Raw genomic sequence first — 18139 nt, forward strand, 5'->3', positions numbered from 1 at the left:
GACCAGCCTGGCCAATGTGACAAAACCTCGACTCTGCTAAAAATACAAAAATTAGCCAGGTGTGGTGGCAGGCACCAATAATCCCAGCAACTCAGGAGGCTGAAGCAGGAGAATCACTTGAACCCAGGAGACAGAGTTTGCAGTGAGCCACGATCACGCCACTGCACTCCAGCTTGAGTGACAGTGAGATTCTATCTCAAAAAGAAAAACAAAAAACTATTTATAGGAAGGCCCTACATTGGGTCGTATCTGTAGATGACCTGGAAGCTGAATTTGTAAAGAATAAGCGGTAATTCTTTAGGAAGGCATTGAATGTTCCTACAAATCTAGTGATGGGGATATATGTGAGACCCGTGACTGTTTCCATGCTGTAACTTAAAAAAAAAAAAAGAAGAAAATTCGTTTTGACTTACCTGTATTTGGAACTCTTTAAGCCTTTTGAAGCTTGTCTATCCATCATAGGAAGGAAATTAATATGAATGGGTGCCTTTTAGGGGCCACGCATGTGCCATGATGAATGTTCACCAAGTCTTATATCATTTAAATCAAAAGGTAATTCTGTCAAATGAGGTGGTTCCCTTGATTTTAAAGAGACCGAGATCGACTGAAGTTAAAAATCTATGATCATACAATAAGTCACAGGTCCGAGATTGGAAACTTGTATCTCACTCCATAATTCACCCTTTAGTATCACTAGTTTAGCTGTTATAGTTTTGAAATATAAAACTAAATTTCCAACAAACGAGACATGAACATCTTTTGCCACTTCAAAACACAACTGGACAACACAGCTGTTGTTAAAGTTATGTTGTAGGCTGGGCGCGGTGGCTCATGCCTATAATCCCAGCACTTTGGGAGGCTGAGACAGGCGGATCATGAGGTCAGGAGTTCACGACCAGCCTGGACAGCATGGTGAAACCCTGTCTCTACTAAAAATACAAAAATTAGCTGGGCGTGGTGGCACATGCCTGTTATCGCAGCTACTCAGTAGGCTGAGGCAGGAGAATCACTTGAACCCCAGTGACAGAGGTTGCAGTGAGCCAAGATTGTGCCACTGCACTCCAGCCAGGGTGACAGAGCAAGACTCCATCTCAAAAAAAAGAGTTCTGATGTGTGGGGTGTGTTATAAAGTGTATTGGGAACCTGTCACCATCAACAGTACTTCTCATTTTGTTTTGGACTGTCTGTGTGTGTGTGTGTGTGTGTGTGTGTGTGTACTTATATATATGGTATCTGGTACCCAAATTGTACCCTCTAACAGTTATTTAAATCACCTAGTGTAATGCTTTAACATGTAGTTATGTTTCGTTCTGTCATCATAAATAAAAAACAGAAGCACAAGCTGATGGGGAAATAATAACCCCAAAGACAACCATCAATAACAAAGATACTTTCTAAATCAATCTAGAACCTGGCAGTCTCCATAATGGGTCAACTTCCAACTTGTTTGTTGTTGCCTCAGGGCTGTTCTAAATGCTGACGTCCTCCCGCTCTGTAGCTGATGACCTGCTGTGTTCCCTCCTTACGAGGAAGCAGCCACTTCCTCCCGTGGACTAGTAGCCTGGCACTTCTGCATCTGTAATGGCACAGCTGAGTGGTGCCAGTGCTTCTAATTTTGTACCTGCAAAAATCAAAACACCTCAGCAAGGCCTGCGTTTTCATCTCCGTCATTCTCCCTTTATCTGCCTAGGCCTTTCGATGAAAAAATGGCCAAGGTACTTGGAGAGATACGAGATGCCAGGGAGGCAGGGGAGCCAGACCCAGGTTTTAGTCTCGTAATAAAGAAAATCATGAAGTCCCTTCCCACTTCTCTCCTTTCCTGACTCCTTCCTGTCAGTTTATCAAAATGAAAGCAGATCAGGATACACAGATTGCCTACCAAGGGTTCTTAGATTCTGACTTGCTTAATACTTAAAATATAATTCTATTCAGTCCATTAGAAAAGCTCTTGTCTGGCCGGGTATGGTGGCCTGTAATCCCAGCACTTTGGGAGACTGAGGCAGGCAGAGCACTTGAGCTCAGGAGTTCGAGACCAGCCTGGCCAACATGGTGAAGCTCCATCTCTACTAAAAATACAAAAATGAGCCAGGTGTGGTGGCATGTGCCTGTAATCCCAGCTACTCGTGAGGCTGAGGCAGGAGAATCACTTGAATCGAGGAGGTAGAGGTTACAGTGAGCCAAGATTGTGCCACTGCACTCTTGCCTGGACGACAGAGCAAGACTCCATCTGAAAAAAGATAAAAACTTTTTTCTACTTGAAAAGCTACCTCCTACAGTATTAAAAAAAAATCAGTCTAGAATATATTCTGCTTTTTTGTTCAATTGTACCTTAATTTGGAAGTATGGAACATTCTTGTGTCACAGTAGTGTCTCTCTACCCTGGCAACACATAGGAATCACAAGAAAAAATACTCTGGTCTTGCCCTCCAGTGAATATGCTGTTTTAAAATAGTGTCTGATTGCTGTTTAGCACCTTGATTTTTGAAAACTTGCAGAATTTCTTGTGGCATTTTTACATAGTTGAATGTACTTGGTGCCTTTGAATTTGCTTATATATTATTATCACTGACAATGGAACTAATTTTAAGTCTTTTCAGTTTGACATAGTAGAGCCTTTCACTCTGGTGAAGATCAGGACTTACAAAAAGATTCAAAGTGCAAATAATAGACAATTGCAAATAATAGCTTTCTATTGGCGCTGAGTTTCAGTGTTGACAGTATCTTCGATGGTTGATGGTCCGACCGACTGACCTGTTAGCATGGTGAAAATGAATCTTAGTTGGTTCTTTGGAGTGAGGGGGAGATGTTTGGCTGGTGCTGTCCTCTGAGGGCAGGGAATTGTCAGCACAGACGCACTCGTCATTAGCCTTGGGCTTCAGACATAAACCTTCCTCTGGTCTCCTTCCAATGGAGTTTGGCAGCATTTCACATGGGTCTCAAGGGCCCCTCTTGTCCCTTCTGAACAAGCCCCCTCTGAACTCAGAGACAAATTGACTTTTCCTACAACACACCTCATCCTGGACCCCAGCGTGATTCCACCTAGTTCTATTCATAATCCCTTATTTCTCCTTTGGAGAGTCTAATCCTTGAAGTCTCTCATCCTTGACCCCCTCAAAGCGTTTTTCATTGGGATGATGGACTAGGGGAAGGCTGAGGCGGGTGGGGTAAGGGGCTGCAGGCAGCCTTGAGCTCTCCATGGAGCACTGGTTCTCAACCTTACATCACCCAAAGAGTCCAGGTACCTTTGCCCATTCCTGGGCCCTGTCCCTGAAAATTCTGATGTTGTGCTCTTGGGCAGGGCCCAGCAATCTGGTTCCTTGTTGAAAATCTTGCTGATGATGATTATTAGCGAGCTTGGACTGCCATAACAATAACACAGACCGGTGGCTTAAATGACAGACATTTATTTTCTCATAGTCCTGGTGGCTGTAAGTCCAAGATCAAGGTGCTAGTGGGATTCTTGTCCAGTGAGGCCTTTCTTCCTGGCTTACAGACAGCTGCCTTCTGGCTCTATTCCCACATGGGCTTTTGCATAGAGAGAGAGCAAGATCTCTAGTATTTCTTCCTCTTCCTGTAGGGACACCAGTCCTATTGGGCTAGGGCCCCACCCTTATGACCTCATTTAACTCCACCTCCTTAAAGGACTTGTCTTCAAATACAGTCGCTTCGGGGGTTAGGGCTTCAACACCAACATATGTATTTGGGCAGGGGGACACAATTCAGTCCATTGCAGTAATTTAGGAGGTGTTAGGTAACACCTGGAGAAATAATGGTTTAGGGTGTATACTAACAATCACCAGTTTTTTGGTTTACAATACCATTATGATAATTTATGTATTAAAATGTCTAAATAGATTAAAATCTCTAAGTGTCGGCAGAAGAATGAAATGTAAGGCATATTTCAAAGATATGCCATCGGAACACTCATTTTTATAAGCTATAAATGGTTTATCTCATCTTCAGGGGAACTTTTTAAAAATAAAATCCTGGGATGGGATTTATCCATGCAGAAAAGCACAAGAATTCCCTGTTCTCTGACAGTTTGTCATGGGGTTTCCAGAGAAACATGGAAAGCGGTGGGGACCGCTGGTCCCACTCAGCCCTTGCCCCTCTCCAGCCACCACTGCCCATGCACAGAGTCTCCTGAGCCCAGTCGCCCCGCCTGCCAGGGTGTGTACTGGAAACAGGCATGTGGCCTCATAAACGAAGCAAGTTACTAGACTTGCTCCATCAACCTCTAGTCTGAAGTAGCCTTTTCCCTCGGGGAAGCTTTTAGCTTCTGCTTTTTCTTCCACATGAGGATTAGGGGAAAATGGTTGGTTTTGTTTTTCTGTCCCCCTCACCCACTCCCTCCTCCTCATGCTCCTGAGGGAAGATATCACATATCAGAGGCAATTCTTCTTCAGAAAGACTTAGGTATGTCTACAAATCCTCTTGGAGGCCTCGGTGTATTAAAAGTTTTATCTCTGGGGTTCAGAAAGAAAGAAACACTGGGATGGCATGCAGGGTAGGGCTTCCCCTTTCTAGGAAAAATGCTGCTGATGAACTCATGCCTCTAGGTGCCGTCTTAAATGATCAACGTCAAAATGCACAAACGCTCTTCCAAGTTATTCCTCTTTGTTCCTTGCCCGTAAATCCAGTTTTATAGTCATTGTTTATTTTGATGGGACTTGAATCTCCAATTCTAAGTCTTCACTCCTGTCCTATTATTTTCTGAAAAGGTCCAACAAAACAAGTGGTTTCTGAGATTAGGATGTGTTACGTAAATGTTGGCATTTATACTAGATCTTGTCTTATTTTTCAGAAGAGCTCGTAAACAAATCCTCACTTCAATACTTTCATAAGGGTGAGTAGATGGTAGCAACCCCTGAGTCTCTCCAGTGAGCCCAGTGTGTCATTCTTTGGGGGCTGTGGTTTGTCTTGATGTTCCAGCAAGTTTTCCATTTCAAAAACTATGATAGGCGTGGTGCGGTGGCTCATGCCTGTAATCCCAGCAATTTGGGAGGCTGAGGTGGGAGGATCACTTGAGCTCGGGCGTTTGAGACGAGCTGGGCAACATAGGGAGACCCCATCTCCACATATAATTTAAAAAATTAGCCAGGCATGGTGGTGCATACCTGTGGTCCCAACTACCCAGAAGGCTTAGGCAGGAGGATCACCTGAGCCTGGGAGGTTGAGGCTGCAGTGAGCTGTAATCATGCTACTTTGCTCTAGCCAGGGCAACAGGGCAAGACTCTGTCTCAAAAAAAAAACAACAAAAAAACAGGAACTATGACACCAGTTATCTGTTTAGTTTGGCAGCATTAATTGCTTCTTCTATCTTAATTCCTTCGTAGAAACCTTGACCAAATTCTAATGTTTTATTTAAATGGAGGTTTGCACAAGAACTGATAGGATAAGATACTTTGAATATAAAGAGACCAACAAAATGAAAATAAGAGTTAATTCAGATAAATGGCAAAGACAATTTACATTTCCTGACCTGTGATTAATTTTTCCCCACCCCTCCACTGTAAACCTTCCCTCCCCTCACCAAATTTTTCCATGATGGGAAGATTGGTCTTCTAGTGCATGTTTCATTTTCTTTTTTTCTTTTAAGATGGAGTCTTGCTCTGTCACCCAGGCTGGAGTACAGTGGCACAATCTCGGCTCACTGCAGTCTCTGCCTTCTGGGTTCAAGCAATTCTCCTGTCTCAGCCTCCTGAGTAGCTGGGATTACAGGTGTGTGCCACCATGCCCGGCTAATTTTTGTATTTTTAGCAGAGACAGGGTTTTGCCACGTTGGCCAGGCTGGTCTCAAACTCCTGACCTCAGATGATCCACCTGCCTCAGCCTGCCAAAGTGCTGGGATTACAGGCGTGAGCCACTGTGCCCGGCCTATGTTTCATTTTCATATGGCTTACACATGGGAGGAATAAATTGTTCTTGTCAGATCATATAGTCTGGTAATTTCTAGGACTAGTAACCTAATATACAGTGCAGTGTCCGGATGTGCCCGTGTGTATAATCCAGAGTCATGCACCTCAAGGGCCAGGCAGATCATATAAAGGAGTGGCGGAGGACAGGTGTAATACGAAAGGGGATTTGGGGACTGGGCACACTGGGAAGTGCACAGCCAGGGTGATGTGAGCAAGCTTAGCTCTACCCACTGCTGCTGTGCAAGAGCATTAGACTAGTGTTAACCCATGTTTATCCCTTTTTAATTTTTTGGCACCCCAACCCCAAGCCCCCCCAAAATCTGTTTTTCTAATGCAGAGTATCCTGATTATTTAAACTTAGGTCATCAATACAAAGAAATTAAACCCCGTGTTGACCAAACAACAGGTCCACAGGTCACACTCTGTCTAACCAGCCTCAGCTCCACCAGGCCTCACCAGCCCTGTGGGTACAGGTGAAGTCACTTTAAAAGATCTGACTTGGCCAGCTCAGCTGTCAACTTCACACAGACATAAAGATAGGACCTCCCAGGCAGCACCTCCTGGCTCCCCTTTCCTCTGCCTGACCTGTCACTGCCCTTCCACCCGCACTGCACTGATCCTTCCAGGGACCCCTGCCCCGGGATATTCAGCATTCCCAAGCTCCCTGTAGGAATTCTCCTAGTGGGCCACCCAAACCTCTGCCCCCAGGCTGCCAAGAAATCCCTGTTCTTTTCTTTATGGGAAAAGGATTCCTCTCCTCTTGTGTTTCCTTCTGTTAGACAGAAGGATCTCACAGCCAAGTTGCCTGGCATATTACAGTTGTTAATTCTCTTGGTTTGGGTTTTGGTTTTTCGGCCACCCACTCTCTTTGTCAGGTCATTCGCAGGCTGTCCAAATGGCTAGGTGAGGCCAGTCTGATTACCTGCCACATACGAAATCAGAAACCAGTACTTCCTCTCACCAGAAGAATGGCCCTCTGCTTATTCTACTTGCCCTACCAGACTTCCTTCCCCTCATCTCTCCCAGGGTCACCAAGGCTTCTGTGGCCATCAGACCTCAGCCCCAGCCCCACCTTCCTTCCCCACATAGAATCTGTGCCATATGCCTGAAAATATCTGAATCCTAGTTTTAGATACTGTTAGAATACTTTTTCTAGGATCCCTCTTAGACAGGCCCCTTGTAAATCAGTCAGTCATTCCGTAAAAATAAGTAAATGGGTTAGGGGATAGCTACAAAGACCCTTCTAGTCTCACTCACCCAGTCTCTATGGAGGCTCATCCAGGACATCTCACTGGAGTGAATTTGTTCTAATAATCGTAATTGTATATAAACTTAAAGTGTAAGAGTTCCTTGAATAATTCAGAACTAACTGTATATTATCTGTATATTATAGGAGCATAATTTTTGCAGGTGTACAGTTAGCTCAATTGCTGTGCTACTGCTTTGTCAGGGATATATTAAGGCAGGTGCTTGTTTGGGATGCAACCACAAATGATGACAATACCCCTGTGGTAAAATGAGCTGTTTCATAATCTACTCTATAACCTGGTTCCAGAATGCAATTTTGCAGAAAGTGGAGACGATGTCAGTGAATAGGTAAAAAGCATGACCTGGATGCTAGACATTGGCTTACTGTCAGATGATGTCATCGAAAAATTTTGCAGAGAGTTTTTTTATTGATCATGGTTAACACATCTATCACAAATTCTGCCACAGAAGGAATTACAGGGCTGGGCGCAGTGGCTCATGCCTGTAATCCCAGCACTTTGGGAGGCTGAGGCAGGCGGATCACAAGGTCAGGAGATGGAGACCATCCTGGCTAACACGGTGAAACCCTGTCTCTACTAAAAATACAAAAAATTAGCCAGGCATGATGGCACATGCCTATAGTCCCAGCTACTCGGGAGGCTGAGATAGGAGAATCACTGGAACCCGGTAGGTGGAGCTTTCAGTGAGCCAAGATTGCACCACTGTACTCCAGCCTGGGAGACAGAGCGAGACTCCGTCTCAAAAAAAAAAAAAAGGAATTACAGGGAATCAAAAGCAGTTTCCCTGTACAAAGGCCACATGCTCCTGGTTTTGCATTGACCTGTGGTTGTCTGACCATAATGGTGGGACCATGTTTTACAATCCTAAAGTTATTTGATAGCCTCAAGAGAGACAGTCTATGGAGTTAAAAAGTGGATTGGTGGGACCCTCACCCCAAATCATGGAACCTTAGATTCTTAGATTTGGAAAGTCTTCTTAACTGTCAGAGACTCCAGAGTTCTCGTTTTACTAATCCAGAAGGAATCTGGATCACAGAGAGGTTAGTAACTTGCCCAAGAAGATAAAATTGTCTGGGAGAGCTGAGATTCTACACATCTCAACTTCAGATCTTCTGTCCTTTCCACACATCATTTCATGAGCCGTAGGTGATGGTTTAGATTGAACAAAATAAATTTGGCTTTGGGGATGGTGTTTTTTGTTGTTGTTTGTTTGTTTTTGAGATAGTTTTGTTCTGTTGCCCAGCCTGGACTACAGTGGTACAATCACAGCTCACTTCAGTCTCAATCTCTTGGGCTCAAGTGATCCTCCCACCTCAGCCTTCCATGTAGCTGGGACCACAGGCACATGCCACCACGCCCAGCTAATTTTTTATTTTTTCGTAGAGACGGGGTCTTACTCTGTTGCCCAGGCTGGTGGGGATGGTTTTTATTATTAAATTACTAGGCTGATAACCAATAGTCATTATGAAAACATAATTCCTCAAAACTCTTAGAGCAGCTTAATTCATTAGGTTTACCATTTTGTTATGCCCTAATTTGTACAGACTCTTAAAGAGATATCTTACGTCTGATCTGTACTGGCAACCAGGCGGTTGTCCCTGGTTCTGGGTCCCCCAGGAAAGGTGTCCAGCTGATCCTGGGAAATGCTCAAGGCTCAAATGCACATGGTCAGTTCTTAAGGCCCCTGGAAGTAGCAAGACAAACAGTGGCCTGACCACTGCCCTCAGCCGTCAGTCTGTCCTTTTGTGACCCCCTCTTTTGGGGCTCCTTTGATGTGCATTTTAATCTGATAATACCCAGATGGAAATGCTGGGCAGGGAAGTTTACATTGTGATTTACTGTGACCACACCTTTTAAGGACCTAGTCGAAGCTATTAGGCAAGAACAGAGTCATAGTTACCGCCCAAGCAGCTCTGCCCACTGTCTGGAGGAGAAAGAAAAGGTGAGACTAGAGAAGACTGATATATGCAGGTGAAGGGATGGGATTACCCCAGAGTGGAGAAGGAAAGTAGTACCTACTTTAATAAAGGAGCATTGTTGGAGTAAACATAGTTATTAATTGTGGTATGTAACAGTATATTTGCAAACACGATTGCCCAGAAAAAAAAAAAATCTAAGTTGGATGTTCACTGTGGGTATAATGCCACAGTGAATGCCAGTGGGAAGTAAAGCAGCCTGGATGGTATTTTCTCTTTGGCTGGTTTCCCCTGGTTGACCTCTTCTCAGCCTTCAGATGTCAGTCCACACATCCCTTCCTCAGGGAAGCCTTCCCAGACCATCCCAAACTAGGCCTGGTCCCCTTTACACATTTCCATAGTGCCTGTGCCTTCCCAGCCCAGTGTGCACATCACACAGCCATCAGTCACCTGTTCGAATGATCCTTCAGTGTGTCTGCCTGGCCAAACTCTGTGCCTTTTGAGGACACAGCGATGTTGATGTACCTAAAAGTCTGACTTGGGAGGAGTGGGGAGAACATTTATTTCCCTGAGGATGTTCTCCAAAAATGATATCTTTCTTAACATGTTTAATAGTAAGTTGGCATGAGGACTTAAAATTCTGAAGCCACTTTGGTAGAAGCAGTAGGAAAGCATGTTTTTGACATATAAGGAGAAGGTGATCAGAGGGTGGTGACAGCGGTAAGTCCGCTCTACCCCATGTGCCCCACAGCCACAAGGGGCAGCTCTCCCCTTTGACCTCTCTGCACCGCTCCCCCATCACTGAACCCTGCCTCCAGGAATCCCTTAGGGTAGTTATTCCATCAGTATTTGAACAAAGATGCAAATACATATGGGAAACTGATAGGACAGTTCAAATAATTAAGGAACTACAAAATGGAGGTGAGGTGTGATTTCTCCTGTGTTTTCCTATAGTGGTCTTTAAAGCACTCCAGGGTATGATCGATTATTTGTGTAGGGTTGGGATGTCTGGTAACTAACAGTGTCTAAACAGAGACCAGACACACTTGGTGAGATGTTGTAAGTGGTAATTGAAACACTGGATTAGAAAGCCCCAGAGTATCTTTCCAATGTTGACATGCTGTTATCATAGGATTCTTTTTAGTCCATACAGCTCCCCCTAGAAAATAAGTGTCATAAAGGCAGGGGTGTTTGTCTGTTTTGTTCATTGTTGTGTCTTTAGTGCCCAAGGCAGTGCCTGGCACATAGTAGCTGCTCAATAAATATTGAGTAAATGAATATATCAGCAGATATCAAATTCACAATATTTTTCTGGTATAGAATAGACTCTAATTAAGTGTTTATTTCATTGACCTGGATCAAGCAGGCCATAAGTCAAAACGGGGCTAAAATTTGGCATTGTATCACCGAGTAAAAAGCTCAGGCCAATATTCTGACCGCATATGAAGTCAAACTGCTATCAGCATTTTAGACCAATGATTCTGGAGTTAGGGTGACATTGCATCAGCCAGGGACCTGGCAAGAAACTGAATTGGCTCAGCTGGTTCAAATGAAGGGTGTATGTGAAGCAAAGAGTGACAACAGTGGGAAGCCTTAGCCATTGCTTTTGGGACAATCTATAGGGATCCCTGAGGGACCGGGGACAACATAGAGTTAAGGGAGCCCAAGAAAGGCTGGAACCATGGAAGACCTACCCCAAATCAATGAGGGAGTAGAGGAAATGCCCCTATTTCCCTCCCTTCCTGCTTCAAACTATTGGTGCCTCTAGCCAAACCTACCTGGAAGGCAGCCAGCCAGGGAGCGGAGTGTGCAGACCTTCAGACAAAGCAAGACTGGGAAAGACTGGGCTGGGGGTGTGGCAGGAACAAGACCTGCCATGTAAATTCATTCTGTTCTTCTTATATATTAATCATACAAATAATACATATTCATTAAAGAAAATGTAGAGATCAAACCAGCAGTCTTCATGTTTTAGCTTTTTCCTCCTCCTTTTTCTGTTCTTTCATTTGCTTGTAAAGGATTCAGTAATGTTTATTCAGAATAAACAGAAATCAATTTGGTTACACTTGTTTCTTGACCTAATTCCGATTCAACCTGCAGTGGAACAGGGAGCTCTCTTTCCTTTCCTTTGTTGTGTTAACATAAACAAGTTACTTCATGTACCTCTGTGGGAACGGGGAATTAGGCAAGTGTTTAGACTCTCAAAAACTTTCAGCGAGTTTGGCTGTCAGCTTGGATACCAAGTCATTAAATATAAGATGAAAGATGAGTCCGACTGGGCTTATTCTCTAAGACTGGAAAGTGAACCATAAGTGAAGGCAGCCTCATGTAGCTTGATTTTACTGTCAACATAAAGTTGCTATCCACTTTTAATTTTAATTGAAGGACAGTGTGAAACTAAGGGGAAAGAGAATTTAGGAAAATAGTGCAAATGCTTATGTACACAATTGTTGGTAGTTTACATCGGCAGTGTGGGACGCTGCTTCACAGCACTTATCATACTTGTCATTTTTTGTTGGAGGCTTAAAGCCCATGTCCATTCACTGTGCCCAGCATGAGGCCTGACGTTCAGTAGGTCTGGTACATAAGGGTGAGTAAGTGGTGATTGCCAGTTCAAGTGGAGAGAAGGTGTGAAGGAAGAAAGATCAGCAGGATGTTGCCGTGTGCCTGGAAGTTCTGAAAGCTAAAGGTCAGAACTTTATGGCAACAGAGGGTATTCAAGGCCATTGTAACACCAATATACTCAGGTCAGTGAACTCCATTGCCTTCTTTAGTTGAAAAAAAAATCCTGGAAAGTAGTAAGTCATCTCAACTCATTTAGAGAGAAGTGAGTTCTGCTTTCCTGGAGTGGAATCTATATTTGGCCTTTACAAGTATCTCCGTCAATGGGATTGTTTCCATGACTTGGTGCAGGAGACCAAGTGAATATGAGCACAAACCACCCCCCTTCAGTTCTAGAAAGCATATAGGCTACCCTGAGATAAATCATTTGCTCACAGGTCTTACGTCTTAGAGGTTAAGCTGTCAACTATTATGACATTGAACGTAGCCTTAGGAGTGGGGGAAGAAGACCGATTGTGATGACTCCAAGGATGGTAATTGCTGGAGGTCGGGCGGGGGTGGGGGGAGTCTGAACCAGTTCAGAGATTGATTCCTGTTTGCTCCCAGAAGCTTGTCTGTGTATCCCCAGCAAGCTATATTCCCTCCTCTGCTGCTCTTGAGAATTACCTCTCGCAACCTACCACCCCTGGGTCTATGGGAAGGGGTAGGGGGCAGTTGGCCAGGTTGAGCTGAGCCCTCCCCTTCATTCCATTGCAGCTGTGGGTTTGTGTCCGGAAAAGAGGAGGAAAGGCTAGCAACTGGAGTTTGCCTCTCTCCTCTGCCAGGATGAGAAATTCCTTTGCAAGCCTCCATAAAGGTGATGTAAGTCTCAATGGCTGTTACTCTGAAACTATAAGATAATCTTGTTTTAATTGGTATTTTGGAAAATACATTCTGCTGTAAGATTTCACAGAGCATCCAAGCCTTTTCTTCCAGTGCATTTTTTAGAGTATTTCAAAAGTATAGATTGTGTTGAATGCCTTTACTTATGAATGGATTAGATGTGTATTATCTCCTGGAGAAAAATGTGTCTGGAAGCCGACTGCATTCTTCCACGGATAATTAGTTCATTGTGCTGAGCACAGCGAGTCCTCCGATGGTGTCCTTAGAGATGGGACTGGTAGATTATCGAAAGCAAGAGGCTCTTTGCAACATATTTGCTTGCTTGATATCTAAAAATTGTTCAAAAATAACTAAGACTTGGTTGTATTATCTCTGGGAAAGAAAAACCAAGTATCCTAATCAAAGAACTGAGTGACAAATTGAGCTAACGATTGTCACAGACGCAGAAAAATGATCCCAGGGAGGAATGCTTGAAACAGCAAGATTTTAGAGTCTGGAACGTGTGCCCTTGAAGGCCATCTCAGTTCATGTCATGGCCGACTGTTGAAAGGACGATGGAGATGTTAAATCATAACTTGATTGCAAGGGAAAGGCAGGCCATGCAAAATAGTGTGGTGAGTAATAGGCTTTATTTGTTCGTTTGTTTTCTAAAATTCTTAGGACCATGCCTCCGTACTGACATTTAGTGCAGTAGGGGCTGAGAAACTACCTTTTCAGTTGGATGGTTGAAGTCCTGGTAACTATTTAGTATTTCTAGTTTGGTTTCTATTGTTAGATTCAGTACTCCAGGACTAATGAAAAATGGCTTCACTTAATTTCTTCTATACTTGAGTGCTTTTGTCTGCTTTAGACCTGTGTCTTTTGCTGACAGAATTTTTTTTTTTTTTTTTTTTTTTTTTTTTTTTTTTTTTGAGACATAGTCTCACTCTCACCCAGGCTAGAGTACAGTGGCGCCATCTCAGCTCACTGCAACCTCCACCTTCAAGGTTCAAGCAATTCTCGTGCCTCAGCTTCCCAAGTAGCTGGGACTACAGGCATGCACCACCATGCCCAGCTAATTTTTTGTGTTTTTAGTAGAGACTGTTGGCCAGGCTGGTCTCGAACTCCCGGCCCCAAATGATCCACCCACCTCAGCCTCCCAAAGGGGTAGAAGTACAGGCATGAGCCACCACACCTGGCCTGCTGACAGGTATTTTTTTAATTTGTGAAAACAAACTCACTTGTCAGTAAAATTATTTCACTTTGAAAAAAGGCCTTTAGAAATCATTTGTTTTAAGAAAAAGGGGTTAGCTTTTTTTTTGCTTGAAAAAGTCTGTAATTTGGTTTGTATAACAATAGCAAAGTAGAATTTGTAGTTGGTGATATTTTCTGGGTTTAGAGTAGACAGTCTGGAAGAATGTGTATAGATTTTTGATAAATAACAGCAGATGCAATGCAGAATGGTGTTAGTACGTTAGCTCTTATTCACAGGGGAAGGTCAGTGTGTTTTCCTAAGGGGCTTCAATATGGATGTGTGACATCTTTTGGCATGCAATTGACTTTAACGTTTATCACTTTTTTTTTTTTTGAGATGAAATCTTGCTTTGTGGCCCAGGCTGGAGTGCAGTGGTGCAATCTGGGCTCACTGCAACCTCCGCCTCCCGAGTTCAAGCGATTCTCCTGCCTCAGTCTCCCAAGTAATTGGGATTACAGGCGTGCATCACCACGCCCAGCTATTTTTTTGTATTTTTAGTAGAGACAGGGTTTTGCCATGTAGACTGGTCTCGAATTCCAGACCTCAGATGATCTGCCTGCCTCGGCCTCCGAAAGTGCTGGGATTATAGGCGTGAGCCACCGTGCCCGGCCCCTCACATTTATGCTGTGATGTGTTCATAGAAAATGTGATCACATGCCTTACTCTTTCAAAGAAAAAACTTCTAATAGCCTAAAAATACGTTAAGAGTCTTTTGTCAATGGCCTGTGCTTCCAAAAATGGTTGGTTTTACCATTTTCCCTGAAAAATGTGCCACAATGGCAAGATCTTAAATTACAAGATAAGCAGGCCATACCTCCTCCGGGGCTTAAATTGTTACGCTCCTTGTGTAAAATAGTATTTTTGTTTTCAAATACCCCTTCTCACTTGTAGCATCTTTGCATATGAAAATTTAAGATTATTTTCTAAACCTGCCTTATCCAATGTTGATTATATGAAGCAAAATATTTCCTTGAACCTAAAAATGTCTGCATGCCTCTGCCCGTCCGTCTTCCTGTCTCTGGGCCGCCCTTTCCTCCTTCCTTGCCCAGCTTTTTGAGCTGTTGCCTGGCTGCACAGTTCAGCGAAATGCCTCAACTAGCTCAGGCCTTGCCGAGTCCCTAGATGTGTGTGTTGTCTGTGCTTCCTGCCCTCATCCCCACCCCAGCCCTCCTAGACAGCCCCGTTGTGGTCTCATTCCCAGAAAACCTGGATAGTTCCTTGGAAGGATGATGAAGCTAATTCACACTACTGTGGCAGTGACTCCATCGCCCTTCCCAGGGGAGATTAGGGTTTTAACTGACAACTTTTACCTTAAACCAAAAAGATTTGGAATTCCAGGCCCTATGGCAGACTTCTGGGAAGGGATTTTGTTTGTTTGTTTGTTTGTTTGTTTGTTTGTTTGAGACAGGCTCTTGCTCCGTTGCCCAGGCTGGAGTGCAGTGGTGCGATCCTAGCTCACTGCAGTCTCAAACTCCTGGGCTCAAGCCATCCTCCCACTTCATCCTCCCAAGTAACTGGTACTATGGACATACACCACCCTGCCCAGCTAAGTTTTGTATTTATGTATTGATTGATTTTTTTTTAAGACAGACTCTTACTCTGTTGCCCAGGCTGGAGTGCAGTGGCGCAGTCTTGGCTCACTGCAGCCTCTGCCTCCCAGATTCAAATGATTCCCCTGCCTCAGCCTCCCAAGTAGCTGGAACTACAGACACGTGTCACCACACCTGGCTAATTTTTGTGGGTTTTTTTTAGTACATTCTGAGTTTTACCATGTTGGGTAGGCTGGTCTTGAACTCCTGACCTCAAGTAATCTGCCCGCCTCAGCCTTAGCCTCCCAGAGTGCTGGGATTATAGGCATGAGCCACCATGCCTGGCCTAAATTTTGTCTTTTTGTAGAGATGGATTCTCATTAAGTTGCTCACTCTGGTTTCGAACTCCTGGCCTCAAGTGATCCTTCCTTCCGTCTCAGCCTCCCAAAGTGCTGGAATTACAGATGTGACCCCCCCACACCCAGCCTGGGAAGGGATTTTTTTATGTGGCGGGGACTTTCTGGTCTTCCTCCAATTAGGCCACAAGGCCACCTGCACCTCCTTGATGGCTGGTTTGTGTTCTGGTTGCTATAGTTACATCCTGTGGGTGCCGCTCTTCTGTGCCTTGATTCTCTACTGCAGGTGGGGACACTGGGAATGGAATGCGAACTTCCCGGTTGTGTAACCCGTGCTTGCAGGGAGTAAACAAAGCTGCTTTCCAGCAAGGTTATCTTTATCACCTAACAAGGCATGCATGTGCATTTTATCTGTGGCCACTCTATCATTTAAAAAGAAATTTGGGGCTAGGCACAGTGGCTCACACCTGTAATCCCAGCACTTTGGGAGGCCGAGGTGAGCAGATCACCTGAGGTCAGGAGTTCGAGACCCACCTCGCCAATATGGGGAAACCCTGTCTCTACTAAAAATACCAAAAAATTAGCTGGGCGTGGTGGTACATGCCTGTAGTTCCAGCTACTCAGGAGGCTGAGGTGGGAGAATCGCTTGAACCTGGGAGGCAGAGGTTGCAGTGGGCTGAGATAGTGACGCTGCACTCCAGGTTGGGTGACAGAGGGAGATTCTGTCTCGAAAAACTAAATTAATTAAAAAATTAAATTTTGCTGAGCAAAAATAATATTTTCACCCAGTGTTAGTATTGGCAAATAAATTATACAGCAAAAAGTAGCAAGGATACTAGCATCTGTGCCTTTTGTGTGTCTTAAGATTGTTCATTTTCCCTGCGTGAACAAAAGTGTAGTGGCAAACCAGCAGCACACCTCCAAGAATTGTTAGCAGTTCAGTGTGTCCAGTGTGTGGAATATGTGGTGGGGAGCACTGGAACGCAGAACCACTGCAGAGCCGAATGGGGAGAAACCGGGGTCTTAAGAAAATCCTGAAGTGTAGAAGGCGCCTCTGCTCTCAGGTGTGAAAGAACCTGGACTGTTGCACAATAAATGGAGGCGTTTCTTCCCTTTTCTTTTCTTTTTTTTTTGAGACAGTCTCACTGTCACCCAGGCTGGAGTGCAGAGGCGTGATCTCGGCTCACTACAACTTCCGCCTACCTGATTCAAGTGATTCTCCTACTTCAGCCTCCGAGTAGCTGGGAATACAGGTGTGCACCACCACGTCTGGCTAATTTTTGTATTTTAGTAGAGACGGGGTTTCATCATGTTGGTCAGGCTAGTCTCGAACTCCTGACGTCGTGATCTGCCTGCCTCGGCCTCCTGCCTGGCCTTCTTCCCTTTTCTTTTCCTTCCTGCTAGTATGTGAATGTATTATCCCTCCCCAGGCCTCATGCGCTATCCATTGGTTAATTTATTCAAGCAAATGCTTGGTACTAGGATAAATATAAAGGCAAAAAAAAAAAAAATGTGTTTGTGTGTGTGTGTATCCCCTGCTCTGAAAAAGCTTATTATTTAAAAAATGAAATTCAACATACTTTAAATCTCTGATACTTGTAGATGCAGCATAGGTGGTTTCACTTATTTGCCAGTTATAAGAGGTCTTTACTTACACAAGTTGATGATTTTGCTAAAGCAGAAACCATGGATGAACTAATAAATGACTGTCCTGTAGGACCCAATATGGCCCCCACTGTCACTTTAAAGCTGTCCTTCAGGACTATCACTTTTCTGGTGGGTAAGCTTAGTAAACTGCCTACCATCCACACACACAGCAACTTTGCTGTTTTTGTTTACATGTAACATACATGGCATCTCTCAGAAATAGCATTTTAGAAACATGTTTCTTGGCAAAAAGTAAAAAAAAAATCCAAGTACAATGTAATTTTATTGGAAGTTAAAAGTAGCTGTGTTGTGATCTGAGGCTATGCACAATGGATGAGTCATTAGGAAGCCTAGAGCCTCTGTGCATTTTATCCCGTCTAAGAGTTTAGATCTTCGTATCTGCCTTAAGAATATCAAATCTACGGTATAGGAAGGTTCCCTGCCCCCAACAGCTACCATGCAGGGTAGGAGAGAGACCCTTAGAAAACAATTAAATACGAGACCACATGATCCTTACTCTAAGTGTAATAAACAGCTGTTAAACTAGTGGAAAGAGTGGTGGGTTAGAGTGGTTGTAGCAGATGGAGTGGGAGCTTGATCTGAGCTGGCTCTTCGTTGAGCAGAAAGGAAGAGCCCAGCTTAGGCACTGGTATGGGAGACAGACATGATTTGGGAGGCCGAAGGGGTTGCTGTGGAGGCCAGAATAGAGGATGAAGAGTCTCCACAGCCCAGGGAGGACCCTTCCTCTCACACTGCCTTCTCAGCATCCTGGAGTTACTAATTTCCATCAAACCGGTGAATTTTGTAGGTGAGAAATTCCAACAAGT

General features: G+C 44.2%; 1 protein-coding gene across 12 annotated transcripts in view; it reads left to right on the forward strand.

Annotated features, from left to right (window-relative positions):
* PLEKHG1 (pleckstrin homology and RhoGEF domain containing G1) overlaps nt 1-18139 on the forward strand; it is a 241729-nt gene that overhangs the window by 101580 nt on the left and 122010 nt on the right. For 2 of the 12 annotated variants that reach the window (XM_077999542.1, XM_077999546.1), the window contains exon 1: nt 4811-4846. The exons of 8 other annotated variants lie outside the window; for them this stretch is intronic. The gene's annotated coding sequence lies outside the window, so the exon portion shown is untranslated. Of the gene's footprint in view, nt 1-4810; nt 4847-12954; nt 13161-18139 lie in introns of those variants that run through there. 2 more of the 12 variants (XM_077999540.1, XM_077999543.1) reach the window with 1 other exon arrangement.

This window comes from Macaca mulatta, chromosome 4 (genome assembly GCF_049350105.2).
Source record: "Macaca mulatta isolate MMU2019108-1 chromosome 4, T2T-MMU8v2.0, whole genome shotgun sequence".
NCBI lineage: Eukaryota > Metazoa > Chordata > Mammalia > Primates > Cercopithecidae > Macaca > Macaca mulatta.